The sequence below is a fragment of the Danaus plexippus genome, chromosome 14 (genome assembly GCF_018135715.1).
Source record: "Danaus plexippus chromosome 14, MEX_DaPlex, whole genome shotgun sequence".
Classification (NCBI taxonomy): Eukaryota; Metazoa; Arthropoda; class Insecta; order Lepidoptera; family Nymphalidae; genus Danaus; species Danaus plexippus.
The window spans coordinates 4430641-4437250 of NC_083546.1; the positions used below are offsets into that span (position 1 = coordinate 4430641).

Sequence of the window (6610 nt, forward strand, 5' to 3'; positions counted from 1 at the left end):
GATATCTATTGAATGACAAAGATATAAATAAAAAATTGAAGGAGCTCTTAATCACATCGTTCCAGTGTAAAAATATTTATACTTACAAAGGATATAAGTTTTTCACGATTAAAAGTAATCGTTAAAAATATAAACAAGTCTGTAATCAAATAATGGCAACGAAAATACTATTCAATAAATACTATTAATACCATCTACGGAAACTTCAAAGACGAAGCCGCTTCTTGTCATCCGTCAAGGGGGATACAAGGACATCGAATACAATCGTGAAAATTAAACTCCGCATCAAAAAAAAACAAATTCCACCAGTAATTGGCGCCGACTCAAGTAACCGATGGCAATGTAAGAGTTTTAACTTACTGCAACTTATTTAAAATTTTGTTTTGCGTTTATATCGTAATAAATGTATGTCGGCGCAACGACATTTAAAAAACCATTATAAAGGGTAGTTGTTTCATATGTATAGTTGTTTCATATGTATTTCACTTTAGAGGGTAGATGTGACATAAACAATGTCAAGGCGTTAGTAATAACTTTAACAAAATTATTTTTATTGATCGTCGTACGATTTGTATTGAAGGAAAGTAAATGGCAATTCGTATCGTGATTTGTAATATGTAAAGATAAGTTATTTTGTGAGTTTTAGTAAAACACAAACTTAAACAGTAACCATTTTGTAATCAATGTTATTCAATTATGATTTCTTTAAATTTTAAATGGCAATATAAAGTTTAGTTGGTTTAATAATTGATTACGAAAACTTTTGTAATGATTACTGTTTATTTGAATTACTACGAATAATCTTTGCAAGTTATTATTTAAAATTAAGAGTAAATGTAATGACTCCACGAAAACCATTTATATTCGGAGACATCTGTGGCGAGGACACAGTGGTGTGAGAGCTATCCAGGAGAAATTACTAAGTGTTAGTTAAAGTTGAAAATAAAGTGGTGCGAGTAAGTGAGAGTGCTTTATTGGCGAAAATGGATAACCTGATAGGTGGAAATAGTGTTATGTGACGATAACATCGCTGACGTCACAGCTCCTAATAATCAACTTGGACATGGCTCTTCGACATCAGAAGCGGGATTACCTACTTCTACTCGTCCATCTGACATTACTGGAGGCTCTGTTGCAGTGGTAAATACCGAATTATTATTATTATTTTTTTTTTTTTCACAAATGCTAAAAGTGATAAAGCGTATGTCGATCGTATTCCTGGTCAACCAGAAGCCAAAATTAAAATTACTGATACCTGCCATCATATGACCGGGACATGAATGTTGGAATCAGAGAATGGTGTCAACATATTACAACTGCAATGGAAACCTATAACTTTACTGATTACGAAATCAGAATGAAGGTCCGGAGTCTACTCAGAGGACGCACAAAGTTATGGGTTGACAATTGGTTAATATTTACAACAACGTGATCGGAATTGCGGGATGTTTTGATTACGACTTTTCACATCGAACCAGAGACTGGATACTCGCGGGACATCGTTCGTTTTAAAGAACATAACTATGATAATACTAAGGATACGCAATTTTTGTCACAAGCGTGGGTTCTATGGCGACGTATAAGAAAGGCAGTGATTGTTGTGTAGGGGATGAACGACTGCGAATCGAATTACTAAATGTTAGAGCGTCATCAGTACCCGAATTGATCTCTGTGGCATCGCCGATACGATACGTGAAACGGTCTCACCCTAATACATTGAATACATTACAAGGAACTATAAAACGAACAAATTTAGTACGATATTTGACAGGTCTGAGACAATTTACAGTAGTGTCGCTATCAACATTAACAACAGTATGCGTTATAAATGATCTTCGAATAGAGATTCAGTTTCATATTGTACCTGACTGTGAAATATGTTCAGATGTTTTAATTGGAATGAATTTGATTGAAAACACGAATTTTAGTGTGATAATAAACTCGCATGGTGCTATTTTTCTTCACCAACCTGCTATATGTCATGTGATGTCTAGGAGTGATAAATTTAATAATTTAAATTGCGACCTAACTGATCAAGATCTAATAAATAGATTAATAATTTTGCTCAACAAATATGAAAATCACATGTTAAACACCGAAGTACTACAAATACGCTTAAAAGATAACGATAGATATGTAGAACGTAGACCATATCGATTAAGTCCAGTGAGGAGGGAAACAGTTCGTTCAATTATTAAGGAATTACTTGAACATAAAATTATTCGAGAAAGAAACAGCACCAACAGAGCTGTATACAGATGATAGTAGCATTGGATACGGAGCAGTTCTAGCTCAGATCGTTAATGGGCGCCGTCATCCAGTATGAGTAAAAAAAAAAAAAAACTACTGGCGCGGAGAGCCGGTACCGGTACGGTTATGAGCTCGAGACTCTGGCAGTAGTACGGGCAACAAAACATTTTCGACACTATTTATACTGTCGAAAGTTTAAAATTGTAATGCTTTGAAAGCATCCAAACATAAAAAGGATTTACTTCCGTGAATTCATAGATGTAGAAACCCATCTAATGAAATATCTGTCAATATGATAAGCAAAGACATGGAATGGTTACAAATAGAACAAAGACTCGATGATTTACTTCGTCCTTTAATAAGATAGCATGAGCAGATACCACGCAGCCGCAAACTATACACTAAGAGAAGGTGTCCTAAAGAAAATTTTAACAGATCCTGTGCTTGGCCAACATGAAGTCATAGTCGTTCCTATCATCATTTCAGGGGAGTATAGTAAATTCATTTAAATGAAACTAATATTTTTCGGATATACGCGTGCTTAATTTTTGTTAAAATTACAGGCTCCCGACGTTTCGGTTGCTTTTCAGCAACCGTGATCATGGGCAGACGAGAATTTAATAAATTCATTTCACACCGCATTACATCACCCAGGATGGGAGAGAACTCTTCAAAAAAATAAAAGACATATGTTTTTGATAAAATGAGTACTTTAATCAGAAGATTTGTTAAAAATTTTATAATTTTCAGAACATCAAAAAACTCGTCAGGTAGCAACAAGTACGACTTCATCCAATCCAGAAACCCACGGCAGCATTTCAAGAAGTACATATGGATATTACCTGGAAATTAGGAACTAGGAGTAGTGAAGGATCAGTCTCGCAGCCTTGAAACGATTAGTACATCTTTTTGGAACACCAGTTCAGATCATGGTTGATGGAGGTCGAGAGTTTCTTGGTGAATTCAAAGTTTATTGTAACCGCTTTGGGAGCAACATACATTCAACCGCACCAGGAATAAGCCGAGCTAAAGGACAGCTTGAAAGTATCATGAGCACTTTAAAAAATGCCCTAACTATTATAAAAATTACACTACCGAAAACTGGCAGACTGCTCTTGAAGCATTGCAACTCTCGTTTAATTGCACGCCTCATAGAGTTACTGGAGTTGCACCTCTAACTCTTCTCACTCGTCGGCAGCATTGTGTGCCATCGGAACTATTAAGGTTAATTGATTTTGAGAATGAATTTATAAATTTTGATGTATTGGAGGAATATGTGCAACAGAAAATGTTGGCTTCGGCGGAATATGATAAACAGAGTTTTGAAAAAAAAAAAAAAATTAAGGGTAAGCTACGTTCATTTAAAAGAGGTGACTATGCACTAATCAAAACTAATCCTCGTAAACAAACTTCTTTGGATCTGAAAAATACTGAACCATACGAAATATACAAAATATTGGAACGTGATCGTTACATGCTAAAACGTGTAACCGGTAGAGGCCGGCCGCGTAAGTTAGCTCATGATCAATTACGTCCAGCACCAAATCCAGCAGCAGCAGGAACCGTGTCGGCGGATCAGATTGATGATCCTCCACATTACGACAGTCCCTTAAATGTTGAAGCTTCTGAAAATTTAGAAGTTGAATCCAATGAACGATCAATAAACTTGGTCCAACATTCATTGCTTAGTAAAGTATCAATTTATTGACAATTGTCTTTATCAAAAGATCTCTCAAGTTGAGGAACTTGACATGAGGTCAATAAAAAAAAAAAATTTTTAGAACCTGTACTAAAATATTACCTTTCTTCAAATCTTTTAGAGCCTCTGTGGACCACGGACAAAAGTCCTAGACCACAGCATCGACCTACCTCAATCCCTTAGAGCCCCTGTGGACCACGGCGTACGAGACCGCCCAGACCACAGCAACATCATAAAATCAATATCCTCTGTGGACCACGGACAAAAGTCCCAGACCACAGCATCGACCTACCTCAATCCCTTAGAGCCCCTGTGGACCACGGCGTACAAGACCGCCCAGACCACAGCAACATCATAAAATCAATATCCTCTGTGGACCACGGCGTACGAGACCGCCCAGACCACAGCAACATCATAAAATCAATATCCTCTGTGGACCACGGACAAAAGTCCCAGACCACAGCAACATCATAAAATCAATATCCTCTGTGGACCACGGCGTACGAGACCGCCCAGACCACAGCATCGACCTACCTCAATCCCTTAGAGCCCCTGTGGACCACGGCGTACAAGACCGCCCAGACCACAGCAACATCATAAAATCAATATCCTCTGTGGACCACGGCGTACGAGACCGCCCAGACCACAGCAACATCATAAAATCAATATCCTCTGTGGACCACGGACAAAAGTCCCAGACCACAGCAACATCATAAAATCAATATCCTCTGTGGACCACGGCGTACGAGACCGCCCAGACCACAGCATCGACCTACCTCAATCCCTTAGAGCCCCTGTGGACCACGGCGTACAAGACCGCCCAGACCACAGCAACAAACCCACTTCGATAAAAGTAAGCAAAGATGCGTGGAGCATTTTGCGTAAAAAAAAAAAAAAAAAAACACAAACACAGGTTCAGAGAATCCAAGTGATCTCTTTAATACAGCGTATGTTGATACGTTGATATATCACAACAAAGTAAAACTGGTGCAGGGCACGCACCAGGCCGCAGAATGGCCGTGTCGGCGCAACGACATTTAAAAAACCATTATAAAGGGTAGTTGTTTCATATGTATAGTTGTTTCATATGTATTTCACTTTAGAGGGTAGATGTGACATAAACAATGTCAAGGCGTTAGTAATAACTTTAACAAAATTATTTTTATTGATCGTCGTACGATTTGTATTGAAGGAAAGTAAATGGCAATTCGTATCGTGATTTGTAATATGTAAAGATAAGTTATTTTGTGAGTTTTAGTAAAACACAAACTTAAACAGTAACCATTTTGTAATCAATGTTATTCAATTATGATTTCTTTAAATTTTAAATGGCAATATAAAGTTTAGTTGGTTTAATAATTGATTACGAAAACTTTTGTAATGATTACTGTTTATTTGAATTACTACGAATAATCTTTGCAAGTTATTATTTAAAATTAAGAGTAAATGTAATGACTCCACGAAAACCATTTATATTCGGAGACATCTGTGGCGAGGACACAGTGGTGTGAGAGCTATCCAGGAGAAATTACTAAGTGTTAGTTAAAGTTGAAAATAAAGTGGTGCGAGTAAGTGAGAGTGCTTTATTGGCGAAAATGGATAACCTGATAGGTGGAAATAGTGTTATGTGACGATAACATCGCTGACGTCACAGCTCCTAATAATCAACTTGGACATGGCTCTTCGACATGTATAATAATAAAATAATCTTGAAAAAAAAAAATATAAACGGAATCAGAAAGAAGATTTATCGTAAACATTCTTTCCTGCATGCTATTGCATTTTCGCATCCATCTCTTTTTGCTTAGAAAGAATCAAATTAAATTGATGTATCTATTTGTCTTTCATTCTATGCCGTATAATAAAAAACCGTTCTGTAATCTGTTACATATTGATACAGAGGTCTTCATTATCTGGCCACGTTTTCTTCCTACGCGCTGCTTTATTTGATAAAATTGGTCCTAAACGATGCCAATGAAACGTTTCTTAGTGTATATTTACGATATCTGAAGACGCGGCAAGAGGCTGTACAGTCGCTATAAAATTTAAGATATATAGTGGTCGTATACAACTAAGTAACAAAACTCGATGTAAATTAACTTAATTTCTGGAAGAAATCGGAAAATAAATAGAGAGGCATTCTTGTATTTTTATTAGTTTCCGTTATTTGGTTCGTCTTTTATTAATCATATTATTAATTTATGTTAATACCATGTGAGACAAGCTCATTTTAGTGATAAATTGTTATATTATGGTTTTTAAATAAGATATGTTTAGCCAAAGAAACCATTTGTAAAAGTAAACGGAAAATAAATGAAGTACAGATTTGATGGGAAAATATTTAACTATTAATTAACGTTCTATTTTAGACTAATAATATATATATATATATTTTTTAATATATAAATAATGTGAGAAAATTTAAGTGCCCATGCCGGTTTCTAATTTCTCTATACTAACTTTATTAGAAATTTTATAATATAAGTTTATTTATATTTAAAATTACTATACTATACAAAGCCAAGTTTTTTTCAACAAAAATTACGACTCGTTCTTTAGCTGTAGAATGCGACTTCGTCTGATACAAATTATGTTTACCTTTACTGGTTACTGTACAAAAAAAAAACTTTTCTTCTATTTTTAACAGTTAATAACTATTAC

At 35.7% G+C, this 6610-nt stretch overlaps 1 pseudogene; it reads left to right on the forward strand.

Moving 5' to 3' along the window:
- The first annotated feature begins 1357 nt into the window (after positions 1-1357).
- LOC133319190 (uncharacterized) lies at positions 1358-4527 on the forward strand (annotated as a pseudogene).
- The last annotated feature ends 2083 nt before the right edge of the window (positions 4528-6610 follow it).